Here is a 19309-nt window from a genome sequence, read left to right as displayed (position 1 = left end):
ACAGGCAACAGCTTGCTCTCCATAACATACTGCCCTGGCTTGAGTACTGGCTTGTGTAGACAACTTGGATGCAACTTTCCTGTTTGAACTTATCAATGAAGGACCTTCGGTAGGTGCCTGAAAAGGGTTGCTGGGGTAGTGGTGGAAACAGATACGATAGTGGTGTTTATGTGGCTGTTAGATAGACATATGTATAAGCAGGAAATGGATCTTGTGGAGTCAGAAGGGATTTAGTCCAATTCAGCGGGGTGGTCAGCATAGACATTGTGGGCCGAAGAGCCTGTTGCAGTGCTGTACTGTTATGTTCTAGGACAGCTGACTCTTAGAAATTGTAAGCAACCCACACAAAATGCCAGAGAAACTCAGCAGATCAGGCAGTGTCTACATAGATGTTGCTTAAGATTTCCTGCATCTGCAGAATCTCCAGTGTCTCCTACAAATTATAACTAGGCTGATCTTCCAGCACGGTACTAAAGGAGCATGACTGCTTTTTTTAAAGCTGGCACCTTTCAGAGGAGGAATTGAACTGAGGTCCCATTTCTCATTTGGATGCAAAAGGCTCCATGGTATTCTTGATTCTTGAAGAATCACAAAGAAGTTGCTCCTGCTGCCATTGTGGCACAGTGATCAGTCTAGTAGAACCACTGCTTCACAGCTCCAGAAACTCATGCTCAATCTGAGCAAAAAGTGCGTGTTCTCCATGTGACCACATAGGTTTCCTTCAAGTGCTTGTTTCCTCGTGTATCTCAAAGACACACTGATTGACAGGTTAATTAGTCAGTATAAACTGTTTCCATGTATAGGAAGCAAGTGGTAGAATCTGGGGGGGGGGGCGGCGAGGTCATGCAAGAAGAATGAAACAAAAAGTGATGCAAACAGTTGCTTGATGGTCAGCACAAAGTGGAATGGGTTAGAACAAACTGGATGGGTTAATTGGGTGACAGAAAAATGGAGGGTTATGCAAGCGGGAAGAATTAGATTGATCTTGGAGTAGGTTAAAAGGTTGGTACAACATTGTGGGCCGAAAACATTGGGCTTCCGTGTCCCTCTCCCAGGACACCACACAGAGTGGCATGATGGAACAGCAGTCAGTGCCCTGGAGAACTGGGCTCGATTCTGGCCTCAGGTGCTGTCTGCCTGCAGGTGGCATGTTCTCACTGTGATCCACATGGGTATATATGTCACCAAAGATTCTTGCAAATATCTACAGATGTTCAGTGGAGAGCATTCTGACTGGGCTCTTCACCACCTGGTATGGAGACCCCACTGTGCAGGATCATAAGAGCTACAGAGAGTTGTAAGTTCAGCCAGCTCTGTCACAAATACAAGCCTCCCCACTATCAAGGACATATTGTATAGGCGGTGCCTCAAGATGGCAGCATCTCTCACTAAGAACCCTCACTATCCAGAAAATACCCTCTTCTCAATACTATTGTCAGGGAAGAGATTCAGGAACCTGAAAACCACTCAACATTATAGGAACAGCTTCTTCCTCTCTGCTACTGGATTTCTGAACAGTTCATGAACCCATGGACGCTATTTCGTTATTCCTCTTTTGCTTTTTTTTTTGGTAACTGGGTAATTTTTTCATGTCTTACATTGTACTGCTAACATAAAACAATGAATTTCACTACATATTTTAATGATAATAAACGTGACGCTGATCTTCCCAGTTAGGTTAGGCTCTAATGTGCAACATCATAGGAGGCTGCCGAGACTGAACGGTAGGGCACTGAGGAGGGGGGTAGAACAGAGGGATATGGGAATACAGATCCATCGTTCCTTGAAAGTGCTGTCACACTAGATCGGGTCATGAGGGGAGCTTTTGGCATGCTGGCCTTCATAAATCAAAATACTGAGTACAGGCATTGGGATGTTATTTTGAAGTCATGTAAGACATTGGTGAGGCCTAATTTTGAATATTGTGTACAGTTTTCGTCACGTGCCTACAGGAAATATGTATAACTCTGGAATTACTTTGAAAACATTGAGTCGGCCACTCTGAAGAGCCCTGTGTGCATTTCTGGTCACCTCACTGTGGGAAGAATGTGATGGCACTATAGAAAATGCAGAACGGGGTTAAACTAAAATGCTGCCGGATTTGGAGGACTTGAGTTATGGGGAGAGATTAGATAGGCTGGGCTTGTTTTCCCTGAAGTGAAGGAAGCTGAAGGCTGCCATGATATACAAGATTATGAGAGGGCAAGATAGAGGGGATATTCAGAAGCCTTTTTCCCATGGCATGGAAGCCAAAAACAAGAGGACACCGGTTTAAGGTGAGAAGACGGAGTTTTAAAGGGATCTGAGAGTCAGTTCTTTTTCACAGACAGTAGTTGATACCTGACACATATCAACAGAGGAGGTAGTAGCATTAGATAAAGAAATGCTTCAGGGGAATTAGACAGACATGCAAATAGGTAAGGTGCAGAAGGATATGGTCCCAATGCCAGCAGGTGTTATTAGCATAGTTGGCAAAAAAGACTGGCGTATACACAATAGCCCCAAGAGCCTGTTTCTGTGCTGTACAGCTCCATGGCCATAACTTACAGTTAATAAAAGAAATCAGAACAGGTTGGTTCTGCGAGTTCACAATGAGCTTGTGTAAAACAATGAATGCTTCATAGACTCCAATAATAGAAAATGCATGTTCTTCTGTAAACTCGACCTGAAGGTGTTGGGGAAGAGCCCAGATGGAACATGATAAATCCAGGGCTTGTGACATCAAGCAAAATATACATAGGCCACATTTTTTTCCATTGGGAGCAAAGAAAATTAGAACTATAATCGCACATTGCAGAACAGTAGAGCACAATGCAAATGGAAGTTCATTTGTTAACTTGGTCTGTGGGGTGTAAGATTAAAAAGCATCACAAATGACATAAGACGAGAAAGAATTACTCCCTGTGGAATGGAAGATGTGTATGGAACAGACAACCGGCAAACTCCAGTTAATCAGCACAAAGAAAACAGCCGGCAAAACATCTGCTCAGGAATGCATCTGAGACCTTTAAAGATAAATAGCCTTCACGGACAGAATTCTCAGTATAACATAGTTTCATTCACTGAAGAATACAAACATCATTAAAGTTAAGCCTGAGTAATATACCATAAATAGTGGGAGCTATAATTTCATTCTTGAACCACCCTGCACAGCACTAATCACTACATTAGTATAGCAATACCATGATCACTTTGTAGTACAATGGATTTTATAAATTATATCCTTTCTTATAAAACTTGTGTAAAGTTTAATCTTTATCTTTTTCTTGTCAATATTGTATATCTGATGTTATATACCTGCGATGCTGCTGCCAGTCGGATTTATCATTGCACCTCCTGTAGTTATGCATACAACATTAAACTCAATTTTGACCTTGAAGCAGCATCCATTTCACAAGTCTAGTATTGATGCAAGCACATTTTATATTGGTGTAAAAATAACAGAGAAACCAATTGAAAATTCAGCTGACTAAGTCCTGACGAAGGGTCTCGGCCTGAAACGTCGACTGCACCTCTTCCTAGAGATGCTGCCTGGCCTGCTGCGTTCACCAGCAACTTTGATGTGTGTTGCTTGAATTTCCAGCATCTGCAGAATTCCTGTTGAAAATTCAGCTCTGCTCTTTCTGTGCATTGATTCTCAAACCACCTTGCAGTCAACCCTGGATGGTTATCTGGATAACAGAACTAGGCATAGATTATGAAGGAAATATCAACAGATCAGGCAGCATCTGTGGAAGAGGGGTCAGTTACTCCATATCGTGCTAAGTGTACTGTTTTAATGTATAGCTAACTTTAACCCTTACTCTGCCATCTGGTTAAATTTTGGGCTCAAAACTCAGCTGCAGGGTTTGAATGTGGAAACACTTATCTCTGAAGGCAGAGCACTACTCAATGAGCCAGAGGTAACCACAAATACATTGACCCCAGCCCTCCTGCAGTCAGCTTACTCCAATGGCTCAAAGTTCCAAGTCATGTCCGGCTTGTGTGGTACAGGTGCTGCAAGTCATCGGACTGCAAGACCCTAGAGAGAGTAAAAACTATTGAGTGGATCATCGGGGTCTCCCTCCCCCTATCTGTGACACATACTGAGCATTGCTGACAAAGGGGCCAAAACATTGCTGAGGATCCCTACCACCTATTGCGCAACCTCTCTGACCCACTACCATTAAGAAGAAGGTGCAGAAGCATCAGGACTAGGACTGCCAGACTGGGTAACAGCTTCTTCCCTTGGGCTGTGAGACCCTGCCACCACCTACAAAAAGTCCAAGTATAAACTACGGAAGGCCATCGTGAGAGTGAAACTGTCACAACTGCGGATTCAGCAGTGCAGTAGATACGGCAATTGCGCTTGTAAATCTGCATGTGTCAGCTAATTATTATTTAATCATGGTAGTAATTAACTCCATGCTTGTCAAGAATTGGACAGAGCACAGCAATGCTTTGCTGCCTTTTGCTTTCGGTCATTCCCTGAGAAATTGGACTTTCGAATCAACTGACTCTGAAGACTAGCGGTGTCCGTTTAATGTTTAGATTTTCTTTTCAGCGGCAGTGTAGGCTTCATTTTCCATTTGACAGTTTTAGTTAATGGCCCTATCTGGCCTAGCATTTATTGTTTATTTTCCCTTTAAAATGTTTGCACTAAAGTTTGTGAACTATCGACCTGCTTCAGTGTCTGTTACTCCACACTCGGGCCATATCCGAACTTGGTAAAAGAAACGGCAAGTCCCTGTGAAGTCAAAGAAAAATTGGATGCATGACAGCTGTGGCAGGGTTTGCATGCTATTATTTTCTACAATACGAATTCCAACAGTATAAATGGTTGTGATGCTTCACTCCCAGATGCCTCTTATGAAAACTTTGAAAGGGAGAGTAACACTACACCTGTGCGAATCCCACAGCATCTAGCGACCCTGTGATTTCTGTCTCAGAAGCCAACATCAAGGGGATGGTGTCAGGCCCTGATGGTGTAGGAATGTTCAAGGGCACTTTCACCTTCTCACTGCTGTAATTAGAGGTTGCTCCTGAAGTACATCAACCATTCTAGTACCCAAGAAGAGCAGGAGCAGCTGCCTCAATTACTATCACCCAGTAGCACAAACATCTACTGTGATAAAACGTATCGAGAGATTAATCATGGCTAGAATTATCTCCTGCCCGAGGAAGGACCTGGACCCAATGCAATTTGCCTATTACCTCAACAGGTTGACAGCGGATGTGATCTCACTGGCTCTCCACTTGGCTTGCAGACTCTGGACACAGCAATACATACGTCAGACTGCTGCTCATCACCTACAGCTTGGCTTTTGTTACGAACCCCGTAACTGGGTTGCCAAACCAGCAGAAATGGAACGCTCGTTGGAGTCTGGATTACTAGGAACTAATAAAGTTTTATTAAAGAAATAAGTAATACAGTACTCTAATCGTAAGGATATAAATGTAACAGGTTAGCAATGATAATGCACACTTATACACAGAACTAGGGTAATAGGAATCAACCAAGCTCTATCGCAGTCTAGGGATAAAACGATCAGTCTTAAGTGATGCAGAGTTCAGTTCAGTTTAGTGCAGTTCGCAGTAATCGCTGTTGTCGTACCATTGGGGAGAGAGAGAGATACAATTTGGTTTCAGGCAGACCTTTTGGATGTCTTCGCAGTTGGTTTTGGGCAGACCCTTTGATGTCTTCTATCCAGCTGTGGTCACTGACTGTGACCACTCCGTTCCGGATACGATCGTTCTTCCGTGGTGAACCCGGCACCAAGGCAAGGGCGGACACACACCTCAGGTTCCCACCGATCGTACCTTTACACCCTGTGAGCCTCTGGTCGGTTCCCGCGAACCGGTCCTCCAAACTCCCACCAACTTGTGAGGGCACACTGCTCTTTCCAGGGTCTCATGGCATGTGTGTCCCGTGCCTTAGCAAACCTGCTCCTTTTATCCACCTGCTGGGGTATCACCTGTCCATCAAACTTCAAACAGTTCAGGTTCAAAGCAACCAGTCTGTCAATAGCTGAATTGTGTTTCTTTCCCGTTAATCCCTCCCTTCTCTCTTATTAGCATTTTGAATGTTTCTCCATTGTCTTTCTTATCTCTCTCATTAGCCTCATCCATCCTGTACCTCTGCTGGGCATCACACATGACACTTTCAACACAACCATCCCCTCAATACTAATCAATGAGTTTCATAACCTGGGCTTCTCTATCTTCCTTTGCAACTGGATCGTCATCAGGTGACCATAGTCAGTGCAGATCGGTAATAACATCCCCTCTGCTCTGACAATCAATATCAGAGCACCTCAAGGTTGTGTGCATAGCCCACTGCTCTACTCACTCTACAGTTATGACTAATCTCAGTGTGGCTAGGTATTGCCGAAAGACCGTCTATAAATTCACCAACAGCAACATTATTGGCAGAATCTCAGATCACGATAAGGAGGTGCACAGATTGGTGAGTTGAGTGGTGTTACAACAACAACCTTGCACACCACATCAGCAAGACCAGGGAATTGACTGTGGACTTCAGGAAGGGGAAGTCAGCAGAAGACCCACCAATCCTCATTGAGGGGTCAGCGATGGAAAGGGTGAGAAGGGTCAAGTTCCTGGGTGTCAACATCTCAGAGGATCTACTCTGAACCCAAGCACACTGACAAAAGCACAAAGGAGGCACACCAGCAGCGATAACTAATTATGAGTTTGAGGAGTTTTGGTATGTCACCAAACACTTCTGCAAATTTTTACAGATATACCATGGAGAGCATGCTGACTGGTTGCATCACCCTCTGGAATGAAGGCACCAATGTGTAGGATTAAAAGAGACTGCGTAGGGCATAACCCTCCCTCCATTGAGGGCATCTTCAAAAGTCAATGCTTCAAGAAGGTAACACACATAAAAGTTGCTGGTGAACGCAGCAGGCCAGGCAGCATCTCTAGGAAGAGGTGCAGTCGACTTTTGAGGCCGAGACGAAGGCTCTCGGCCTGAAACGTCGACTGCACCTCTTCCTAGAGATGCCGCCTGGCCTGCTGCGTTCACCAGCAACTTTTATGTGTGTTGCTTGAATTTCCAGCATCTGCAGAATTCCTGTTGTTTGCGCTTCAAGAAGGTGAAAGGCTTTTTTGCACTACCTTACTTCCCATTTTTCTATTTTCTATTTATAATTTATAATTTAAATTTTTAATATTTACTAATTTTAACTATTTTTAATATTTAGTATTTGTAACCCAGGGAGAGTGAAGCACAGAATCAAATATCGCTGTGATGATTGTGCGTTCTAGTACCAATTGTTTGGCAACAAAAATATGAAGTATAAGTATCCATCATTAACAGTCCCCACCATCCGGGACTTCTTATTACTACAATAGGGGAGGAAGTACGAGAGCCCGAAGACCCACACTCAATGTTTTAGAAAATGTTTCTTCCCTTCCACCATCAGATTTCCGAACTGTGCATGAACACTATCTCTCTATTCCTGTTTTCACTGTTTGTTTATTTATTGTAACATAGTCATGTTTATCTTGTACTGTACAACTGCCACAAAACAACAAATTTCATGACATGTGTCTATGATAATAAAAAACTGATCTGAGTCTCCGCATGCAGCCCAAAGGAGCGAACATCCAACATTTACAAGATGGTACCCTGAATAAACCAGGGACATTCTCTTAATTTATTCCTGGAATGTGAACCTGAATTATTCATCTCATTAATTATACATCAAAGCTTGTGGAGTTATCACTCTAGCTGGGGAAAATCACACAAGATCTGGAATAAGTTAACCTTTGCCGTTGTACAACAGTGGTATAGGCTTTTTGTATTGATATCATGGGTACGATATTAGACTCAAAATCAACCTACGCTTCGACTGACAGTAGACCAGCCTCAAGCTTTCACACTTTCTGATAGACTGATTTCATAAAGTCATAGAAATATACAGCGCGGAAATAGGCCCACTGAGTCCTTAATCACCATCAAATATCCATGGACTCAAATCCAATTTACGCTTCTGGCATTCCCCTCATCTCCCCCATCTCACCTACACGGTGCAGTTTGACAATCAACCTGCCATTTAGTCTTACGGAATGGAAACACTTCATGTTCCTGGGTGTGAACATTATCAATAGCTTTTCTTAGTGTCTCAGTCAAGAAAGCTCTCCAATAGCTTCACTTCCTTAGGGGGCTAAAGAAATTCAACATATCCTTGTTGTCTGTTACCATTTTTATTCATACACCAGAGAAAGCATTCTGTTTCAATGCATATCGACTTGGTATGGCAAATACTCCGCACATGTCTGCAAGAATCTGTAGAGAGTTGTGGACACAGCTCAGCACATCATAGAAACCAGCCTTCCCTCAATAGACTATGTCTTTACTTCTTGCTGCCTCAGTAAAGCAGCCAGCCTCATCAAAAACCCCACCCACCCTAGAAGTTCTCTTTTCTCCCTTTTCCCATTAGGCAGAAGATATAAAAGTCTAAAAGCACATACCAGCAGGCTCACAGACAGCTTCTACCCCATTAGTATCAAACTCCTGAACAGACTTCTTGTACAATAAGCTGGACTCTTGGCTTCACGATCTACCTTGTCATGATCTTGCACTTTATCGTTTACCTGCACTGTACCTTTTTAGGTAGCATTTACACTTTATTCTGCATTGTTATTATTTTACCTTATTCTAACTCAATGTACTATGCAACAATTTTATCTGTATGAACAGCAAGCTTTTCACTGTAGCCTGGTGCATGTGAGAATAATAAACCAATATCAATATCATTGGTCCAACCGATCTATGCTAATGAAGATTCCGGTCGAATAAGGGATGCAGAGAAGCAGTTTGATTGTGAAGTGAACATTCAGTGAGGAATTTGCAGACTAAAATATATATAGGGAATTGCATATGTTGAATGTTTAATACCTTACTAGGCACAGAACAACCCTTTGGAATTTCAAACACAACAGATTCAGCAGATACTGGATATCCTGAGCAACACATACAAAATTCTGCAGGAGCTGAAGCAACTTGGCCCGAAACAGCTTCTGTTTACTCCCTCGTGCAAAATTTTCACAACTTACATGTGATGCCCACAGTCAATGTGGTTGTTCATTTCTGATCTAAAAACTGCTTTGGTTATGAACGTTTCTAAGGAACAGTGATACAAGCGATTGCAGATGCTGTAATCTGGTGCAAGAAGCAATCTGCTGGAGGAACTCAGGGAGTCGAGCAGCATCTGCTGGGCGAAGAGAACTGTCGATATTTAGGGCTGAGACTCTGCCTTATAACCTGGGGGCTGGCTACATTTCTACTGTCACAAATGCAGTCTGAACTAACCAATATTTTCAGCATTTTCTTTTTTTTTGCTTTAGATTTCTCAGCTTTACTGTTTTTCTTTTCTCAACTACATTGACCGTGTGGTCACATATAGTCCACGGCGCATGGAGAGGAGGTTTTTATAAGTAAATGAATACAACTGCATTTTCCAACACACTCAACAAGGTTACTGGATGTAACAACTGTCGTGGTCAGTCCTCCTTCGCTTTCTGATCCTCCTTGGCCCCACCATTCTCCATAGGAGTACAACTGTGAGAGATCATTTTGGATGAATACCCCACCACCCCTCATCACTACATCCACATCAGCCCCTCCTCTTCACGGCCCCTTAGCACCCTTCATCATCCCATGCACTGCCACTCCACACCTCAAACCTACACTGACTGAGTCTCGGTCCTACTGCATTTTCACATGCCCTGCTGCTATCTAGAAGAGATCCCCTTGTCAAAAGTCACTTTGTCATTTCCTGTCAGAGTCACCTCATGTTCAGATACTAGTGTGCCCAAGACTTTTGTTTAGCACTGCAGTACTTCTGCACTGTATTACTGCCGTATGTGAGTGATGATAAACCTGATTCTGATACGGGTCTCTATTGTGGACTGAGAGTGGAAAAGGGACAGGGAGAGGGGAATCATGATTGGAAAAAGGGTAAGAGGGAGGTGAGGGAGCAGGATGTACCAGAGAGACAATATGTAATGATCGATAAACCAATTGTTTGGTACCAAATGAACTTGCCCGTTTTCTCAGGCTGGGTGTTTCTGCACCCGCACCATCCGCCCCCACTCTCTTTCTCTGCCACCTGTCCCACACCCCTCCCCCCCCGCACTCCACCCTTGTCCTTCCCAACATCCTTTGTTCCTACCAGATTTACAAACTTGCTCTCCACTCCACATTGACAAATACAGTACTGTGCAAAAGTCTTAGGCATTCGAGCTACATATATGGGCCTAAGACTTTTGCACGGTAACGTATATATAATCGGTCTACCTATATAAGCTAATCTTATGTATTTGTGGCCACACTGAGCAGTTACTTGTACATTGCATTTATATTGTTGTTTTATATTTACGGTTATTGTGCTTTTTTTGTTTATTGAGTTTTTGTTACGCTGCATTGGATCCAGACTAACAATCATTTCATTCTCCTTTACACCTGTGTACAGAAGAATGATAATAAATAATCTTGCTCCCACGGTTACATTATTCATTTCTTCTGCAAATTCAAGCTCCCACTTTCCTCCGTCCTTTGTCCTCCATCTGTCAAACCATTTAAAATATGGGGATGATCATTCGGCAGATGATGGAAGTAGAAAACATTGGAGAACATCCTGAAGGTCAAAGAGGATCCAATGGAAGGAGGGATCAGGTAACGTTATAGGCCAATGACCCTTTGTCAGATCCGGAAAGGAGAGAAAACAAGTTGGCTTTCAGTAGCAGATGAGGGAGGGATGGGTAGAAAGTTGGAATATCTCCTATAGGGTGAGACCGAAGTGGGTTAATGTGACAATGGGAGACTTGTGCTCTTTGGCTAAGCTATGTGATGCAGATAGCAGGGCTGTGGGACAAAACATGTTAAACTTGATGTCACAGAAAACTCCCTTTCTGCTCTGCCTGCTGAACTTGAATCCTGGTTTTGGGAAGCCGAAGTCAGACATATGACTTTGCCAGGTTTACCAAGGTAAAGGAGGGATGGTGCCTAAACATGAATAAGGTAGTTATTAGTATTTCCAACATGGAATCCAGGGAAAACAGCTCACCCAGAAAAGAAAAACCACAGACCTGGAGGGGTGTTATTTTCTTATGAGGAAAGGTTAGACTTGCTGTAATAAAAGATAACTTGATTGGAAAACTAAAAATCTGAGGTGTCAACACGTTAGGTGGAGGGAATAGTTCATCTAATAACAGAATTTAAAGGGGATATTAAAGAATAGATTCTGAGTTACTGAGTTACTCACCTATATAAGACATAGATGAGAAGATACAGAGACAGATAGAAGGTTATAAATTTATGAGAAGCTTATCAGACATAGACAACCTGAAACATTCTACCAGGGTAGAAATGTCAAATACTAGAAGACATGGTCTTAAGGCAAGAGGGAGTTTAAAGGAGATGTGAAAGGCAAGTTTTTTTTTACACAGAGAGTATCAGGTATCCGGAGCATACTCTGCCGGGGGTTGTGATGGAAGCAGATATGATCATGGCTTTTAAGAGACTGCTTGACACATGAATATATAAAGACTAGGGGAACGTGGATCACGTGCAGACAAAAGGAATTAGGTTAATTTGACATCATGTTTGGCAGAGACATCTTGGGCTGAAGGGCCTGATCCTGTGCAGTGAGAACTTCTTTCCTCGACAAGCAGTGGAACAGTCTCTGAATATCTTGAAAGGCAGAGCTGGGCAGATTCTTGATAAGAAAACAGTGAAAGGTCACCCCAATGAACATGAATCTGAGTTCCCAGTGGCAGTTGGACCAGCCAGTCTCACTGAATGGTGGGACAGATTCGAGGGGCCGAGTGGCCTTCTCCTGCCCCCACTTTGTACATTTGTAGGTACAGCTGAGGAAACTGGCACTGCTGCACTGCAGGCAGAGGAATACATTCCAGGAGCGAGGGGGAAAGATTTTGGATTGAACATTCATGTAGTTCTGCTCTAATGTGATTGATGGATGAAGGAACAGCATTTGCAATTTGTTGATCAAGTTGGTTACTCATGATTGGAAAAACTTGTTTAAATCTGTGATTCGAAGGCAACCAGAGCCACAAAGGACAACGCTGATTCCCATTTATCATTAACACACGTCAAAATAAGTGAATAAAATCTAGTGCTTTATAAACCAAGTCCACCTGTACATACACAGGTATACCTCATTGTATATAGTTCACGATTATTTGCACTATTGTTTTGTTTGCTTTTTTTTTGATTCTGTACAGCGAGAGTTCAGGAAAACCGGCATCAAATTCCCTGTATGTGTCCACGTACTTGGCGATAATAAAGGATTCTGATTCTGATTCTGAGCTTGTTTTCCTACAATGTGAAAAAGTAAGTCACCAGAGCAATGGACAATGATCCTCACTGACTTCATAAAATCAGTCATGAATGAGTGTATCCCCAGAAAATCATTCAGAATCTTCCCCAACCAGACGCCCTGGATAAACCAAGAAATCCACTATCTGCTGAGGGCCAGATCAGTGGCATTCAGATCTGGCGTGCAAGTAAATTACAAGATGTCTAGATACAACCTTTAGAAAGCCACCTCACATGTGAAGTGGCAATTCCAACCAAACCTGAATCACAGAAGGATCCTCAACAGCTGTGGCCGGGGTTGAATGCTATCACCTCCTACAAGGTGTACCTTGTACCAAATTTTGTACCAAATTTTGCTCCCAGACATTTATGCTTTTTATGCTCACTTTGATCGACAAAACATGGAGGCATCTTCACGAACTCCCACAGTACTCGATGACTTGTGATTCATTAAAGCATCATTCAGAAAGCACCTGTCCCAAATGGATTACCTGGCTGACTACTGAAGACCTGTGCTGGTTAACTGGCTGGAGTGTTCACTGATATCTTTAAGCTCTCACTTCGGCAGTATGTAGTACCCATCTGCTTCAATTCTACTAGTGCCCAGAAAGAATGTGGTAATCTGCCTCAATGCATCCAGTAGCATTTACTGTACATCCACAGTGACGAAGTGCTTTGCGAGGTAAACTGATCAACCACCTGAGGTGCAAGTTGGATCCACTTCAATTTGCCTACTATCACAGCAGATGCCATTTCATTGGCTCTTCTCTCAACCCTGGAACATCCAGACAGTAAGGATGCAAACATCAGAATGTTCTTCATTGATTACAGCTCAACATTCAACACTATCCTCCCTTCAACATTAATCAATAAGCTCCAGGACTTTGGTCTCAGTACTTCTTTGCGCAACTGGATCCTCAATTTCTTCACTTGAAGACCCCAATCAGTTCGGATTGGCAACAACATCACCTCCACAATCACATCAGCACAGGTGCCCCACTAGGTGTGTGCTTAGCCCCATATTTTAATCTCTTTACACTTATGTCTGGGAGGCATAGGTCCCCTCCACCTTCCCTTTCTTGTATGGTTCACTCTCCTCTCCTCTCAGATATCCCTTCTTCTCTAGACCTTGAACTTTTCCACCCACCTGGCTTCATCTATAATCTTCCAGCTAGCCTCCTTCCCCTCCCCCTACCTTTTTATTTTGGCATCTTCCCCTTCCTTCTCAGTCCTGAAGAAGGGTCTCGGCCTGAAACATCAACTATTTATCCATTTCCATAGATGCTGCCTGGCCTGCTGAGTTCCTCCAGCATGTTACGTGTGTTGTAAGAGATAAAGAAACTCTATTTCCACTGGCACAGACACAGAGGTTGAAAGACCTCCTGTTGTATCACAAACATTCACACACCCCCAATTTATTTGGCAGTGGGAGGTGGATCATTCAAATGTCGCCCACCTATCTATTGAAGCACTATGTGTAAATGCTCCAACAGAGTACAGACTTCAGTGACAGCCCATACAAAGTGGAACTGAATGAAAAATATAATTGTGCAGCATAGGAGAAGGCCATTCAGCCCATAAGATTTGTGATGAGCATGATGCCAAATTAAACTAATCACGCCTGCTTACACGTGAGCCCTATTCCTCCATTCCTTCTGCTTTCAAGTCTATCTAAAACAGGGGTTCCCAACCAGGGATCCACAAACCCCCTCCGTTAGTGGTAAGGCCTCACAGCACTTAAAAGATTGGGAATCCCAGCCTTTCAACCAATTCTAAAAGCTTCTTAAATACCACTATTGCATCAGCTTTCACCACTAACCTGGGGGAAGAGGGGTTCCAGGCACCTACCACTCCGTGTAACAAAAAGCTCGCCCGACACGAGATGTTGCCAGGACCAGAGGGCCTGAGCTCTATGGGGAGGTTGGCCAGGCTAGCGTTTTATTTCTTGGGATGTAGGAGAATGAGTGGCAAGCTTAGAGAACTGTTTAAAATTATGAGAGACATTGATAAGCTGGTTGGTAACAGTCACTTCCCCAAGGCAGGGGAGCCCAGAACTAGGCAGCATTGGTTTAGGATTTTAAAGGGACCCAAGAAGCAGCTTTTTCACCAAAAATGTGTTGAGAGTATGGGACAGGCTGCCATTATATCAGGTGGAATTATATCATTTAGGAAGCACAATGGAGAGATGCGGCTTGGAGTGATATGGGACAAACACAGGACATTGGAACTAGCTAGGTAGACACCATGGTTTGTACGGAATTGTTAGGATGAAGGACCCATGTCCAAGCTATAGTGATCTATGACTCCATCCACTTTAAACCTCACTGTAAAGCCATGTCTTTTAGTATTTAACATTTCTACCCTGGGTAAAATACCCCATCTGTGATAATTTTATCACCTATGACAATTTTATAAACTACTATCATGCTTCCCCTCGGCCTCTAAGGTTTAAGGTTGTTATAAAGTTCCAGAACTTATGCAGCCAGGCCGAATCAAAGTTTTCAACTTAAAATACGATCACGAGATGCACATTGAGCAGTCTGTGCTCTCATCGGTCCACAGTCCTGGATTAAACCTCTATTGACAAAGAGAAAGCAAAAATACTAGTATGTATGGTGCCTCTATTGTACGCACGCTGTTCACTGGATAGTGGCGCAATCGCTCAATTAAATTCCCTAATGAATCCAGAATCACGGACACAACATAAAAAAGGATAGACAACTTATGAAAGGACTGTAACAAGTTACAGAAGAGACAGTTGTGACAATTAAATTAGTGTTGGAGAATTTTCACTTAACCAACCCATGGTAAGAAAACAATTTCAAAAATGTAATTAATTAAAATGATTTCACATAACACTCCGGTAACACATTTCAACTGTAATTCCCAGTTTTTATTCAAAGCACTTAATATAATTCATACTCAGTAAAATATCTAAAATAATGGAACTAGATCACTAGTCCACATTATAAATGAACGTGTACTCCACTCTGAAAGTGGTTTCTTGAACCTCAGAGCCACAAGGACCATACTGATTACTATTTATCATTAACATACTTCAAATCTGTGAATAAAATCTAGTGCATTTTGATCGTCTTGCAGTTTTTTGACAAGCTGGGGGAAAAGAACTTATACACTAAGTGTTACAGAAACTTAATTACCACATATAACAGATTGCCTGAAAGTATACACTGAAAATAAAAGTTTAGTGTCCACAGAAACAGTGGAAGAACAAACAAAACAGACTAATTCATATAGTATAAACGGAAAACATCAGAAGCACTCAGCAGTTCATGCAGCATCTATGGTGAGAGAAACAGTCAAATGTTTCAAGTCTGTGACCCTTTATGGGTTAGTTTTCAATGGGAGAGAAGGGGAGAAGTACAGTTAAAGGAGAATGTTTATGATAGGATGAGTCCAAATGGCTTAATGGGAGTACTTACCATCTCATGAAGATTTTTGGTCTGTGTGATCTGTCTAGCAAGCTGGATATAACAAGTTAGTCTTTTACAGCCAACAAAGGATGTGGAGGGTGATGGCTAGAACAAAGGAATAAAGTGAAGGCACATAGCACATGGGATCAGATGAAGACACTCTGGCTGTGTAACTTGTTGCCTATATGGTTCAGATTCAATAGGATATCTCAAATTGCACTGTCCAATTAAGGATATTTTAATAGGCATCACTGAGGCCATAAAGAGAGGAGCTGCCAAAAAATTAAACAACTGGGATCAAAGCAACACTCACAACATGCTGGAGGAACTCAGCAGGTCGGGCAGCATCGTGGAAATGATCAGTCAACATTTCGGGCCGGAACCCTTTGTCAGGACTGAAGATGGAAGGGGCAGAGGCTCTATAAAGAAGGTGGGGGGGTGATGGGAAGGAGAAGGCTTGTAGGTTCCAGATGAAAAACCAGTAAAGGGAAAGATAAAGGGGTGGGGGAAGGGAAGCAGGGAGGTGATAGGCAGGAAAGGTGAAGAAGGAATAGGGGAAAACACAATGGGTAGTAGAAGGAGGCAGAACCATGAGGGAGGTGATAGGCAGCTGGAGGAGGGGGCAGAGTGAAATAGGGATAGGGGAGGGAGGGGGAGGAAATTACCGGAAGTTGGAGAATTCTATGTTCCTATGTTCATACCAAGGGGCTGGAGGTATATGACGGTATATGAGGTGTTGCTCCTCCAACTTGAGTTTAGCCTCATCATGGCAGTAGAAGAGGCCATGTATGGGCATATCTGAATGGGAATGTGAAGCAGAGTTGAAGTGGGTGGCAACCGGGAGATCCTGTCTGTTGTGGCGGACGGAGCAGAGGTGCTTGACGAAGCGGTCCCCCAATCTGTGTCGGGTTTCACCGATGTAGAGGAGGCCGCACCGGGAGCACCGGATGCAATAGATGACCCCAACAGACTCACAAGTGAAGTGTTGCCTCACCTGGAAGGACTGTTTGGGGTCCTGAATGGTGGCAAGAGAGGAGATGTAGGGACAGGTGTAGCACTTACGCTTACAGGGATAAGTGCCGGGTGGGAGATCCATGGGGAGGGACGTGTGGATCAGGGAGTCACGGAGGGACCGATCCCTGCGGAAAGCAGAGAGGGGTGGAGAGGGAAAGATGTGCTTAGTTGTGGGGTCCTGTTGAAGGTGGCAGAAGTTGCGGAGGATAATGTGCTGGATCCGGAGGCTGGTGGGGTGGTAGGTGAGGACAAGGGGAACTCTGTCCCCGTGGTGGTGGTGGGAGGATGGGGTGAGGGCCGAAGTGTGGAAAATGGAGGAGATGCGGGTGAGGGCATCATTGATGACTGCAGAAGGGAAACCATGATCCTTAAAGAAAGAGGACATTTGAGATGTCCTGGAATGGAAAGTCTCATCCTGGGAGCAGATGCAGCAGAGACGGAGAAACTGGGAATAGGGAATAGCATTTTTGCATGTGGCAGGGTGGGAAGAGGTATAGTCGAGGTAGTTATGAGAGTCAGTAGACTTGTAGAAGATGTCAGTGGACAGTCTGTCTCCAGAGATGGAGACCCAGCGGTCGAGAAAGGAGGGAGAAGTGTCTGAGATGGACCAAATGAATTTGAGGGCTGGGTGGAAGTTAGAAGTAAAGTGGATGAAATTGATGAGCTCAGCATGGGTGCAGGAAGCAGCACCAATGTAGTCGTCAATGTAGCGAAGGAAAAGTTGGGGAGCAGTACCAGAATAGGTTTGGAGCACAGACTGTTCAACATAACCAATGAAGAGACAGGCATAGCTGGGGCCCATGTGAGTGCCCATAGCTACACCCTTGGTCTGAAGAAAGTGGGAAGAGCCAAAAGAGAAGTTATTAAGTGTGAGTACCAGTTTCACCAACCGGAGGAGGGTAGTGGTGGTGGGGAACTGGTGAGGTCTATTGTCCAGAAAGTAGCGGAGGGCTTTGAGGCCTTCTTGATGGGGAATGGAGGTGTATAAGGATTGGACATCCATAGTGAAAATGAAGCGGTCGGGACCAGGGAACTGGAAGTTATTGAAAGGTGGAGGGCGTGGGATGTATCCTGGATATAGGAGGGGAGGGACTGAACTATGGGTGACAAAATGGAGTCCAGGTAGGCAGACACAAGTTTGGTGGGGCAGGAGCAGGCAGAAACTATGGGTCTACCGGGACAGTCAGGCTTGTGGATCTTGGGAAGGAGGTAAAACCGAGCGGTACGGGGTGTGGGAATTATGAGTTTTGTGGCTGAGGATGGAAGGTCTCCGGAGTTGATAAGGGCGGTGATGGTACGGGACAATTATCCTTCCATACATCATGAAGAACTTAATCTACGGGTTATCTTGGGATCTGCTGTAAATCCCCCTGTAATTGGCAAGGGACTACTTAACCACTACTCCTGAACCAACCCAACCCTTCCTTGGTACCGAGTAAAAATTCATTTGGACAAACTCCTTTTACAAAATTGTGTTAAATGAAACACTAGAACTAAAGCTCCACAACAAAGCAGTAATATTGTAATTTGACCAGTAAAACTTCTGTTTCTTTGAGTGCTGCCTCATTTTAGAAAGAAAATCCACTTCGTCCTACCTGCTGTGAGTATCCAGACCATACAGGAATCCTTCAGATTTTCAGGCATGGAAGAATATTGGTGATCTGTGCTCCAATGGCACAACTTTCTCATCATCTGCTGTCCTTTTCATTCAGCTTACACCAGATCATATCAACTCCCACAACCCTCTTGTATTTTGCAAACTCCTGGTCTATGTTATGGAGTAAAATAAACTAGCACTTGGGGAGGATTTTCTCTTAACCAATAACCAAGGACAAAGAGCTGATCTCCAGCGTGAAGGCACAGAATTCAGAAGAGGGCAGGCGGGATGAAGCCACAAACAGTACATTTTCTCCAATTATTACTCAACCTTCCCCAGAAACATTGACACCTCTATCTTCCTGGTGGGCAGCCATTCCTTGATTTACAAAGAGGATGCAAATCTGGAAAATGTTTTGTGGAAATTTTGTAAATCAAAAAAGCTGGGTAAGCTTTTCACCTCAGACGGCTGAAGAAGTTCAGCATGAGTCCCCAAATCCTAAGGACTTTCTACAGGGGCACAATTGAGAGCATCCTGACTGGCTGCGTCACTGCCTGGTATGAGAACTGTACTTCCCTCAATCGCAGGACTCTGCAGAGAGTGGTGCAGACAGCCCAGCACACCTGTAGTTGTGAACTTCCCATGATTCAGGATATTTACAAGGACAGGTGTGTAAAAAGAGCCCGTAGGATCACTGGGGACCAACAGGCTCTGGGACAGCTCCTTCCACCAGGCCATCAGACTGATTAATTCACTCTGACACAATTGTATTTCTAAACTATATTGACTGTTCTGTTGTATACCTTACTGCACATACTATTTATTACAAATTACTATAATTTGCACATTGCATATTCAGATGGAGACGTAACATAAAGATTTTTTTCCTCATGTATGTGAAGGATGTAAGAAATAAAG

At 43.6% G+C, this 19309-nt stretch overlaps 1 protein-coding gene across 4 annotated transcripts in view; it reads right to left on the bottom strand.

Moving 5' to 3' along the window:
- The window catches only part of cd276 (CD276 molecule), a 459683-nt gene that overhangs the window by 307274 nt on the left and 133100 nt on the right, over positions 1–19309 (bottom strand). The gene's annotated exons all lie outside the window — the stretch shown is intronic.

Source organism: Mobula birostris, chromosome 18 (genome assembly GCF_030028105.1).
Source record: "Mobula birostris isolate sMobBir1 chromosome 18, sMobBir1.hap1, whole genome shotgun sequence".
NCBI classification, from domain to species: domain Eukaryota; kingdom Metazoa; phylum Chordata; class Chondrichthyes; order Myliobatiformes; family Myliobatidae; genus Mobula; species Mobula birostris.
Note: the sequence above shows the minus strand (reverse complement) of the source record. Positions and strands in the feature narration are given on the sequence as shown.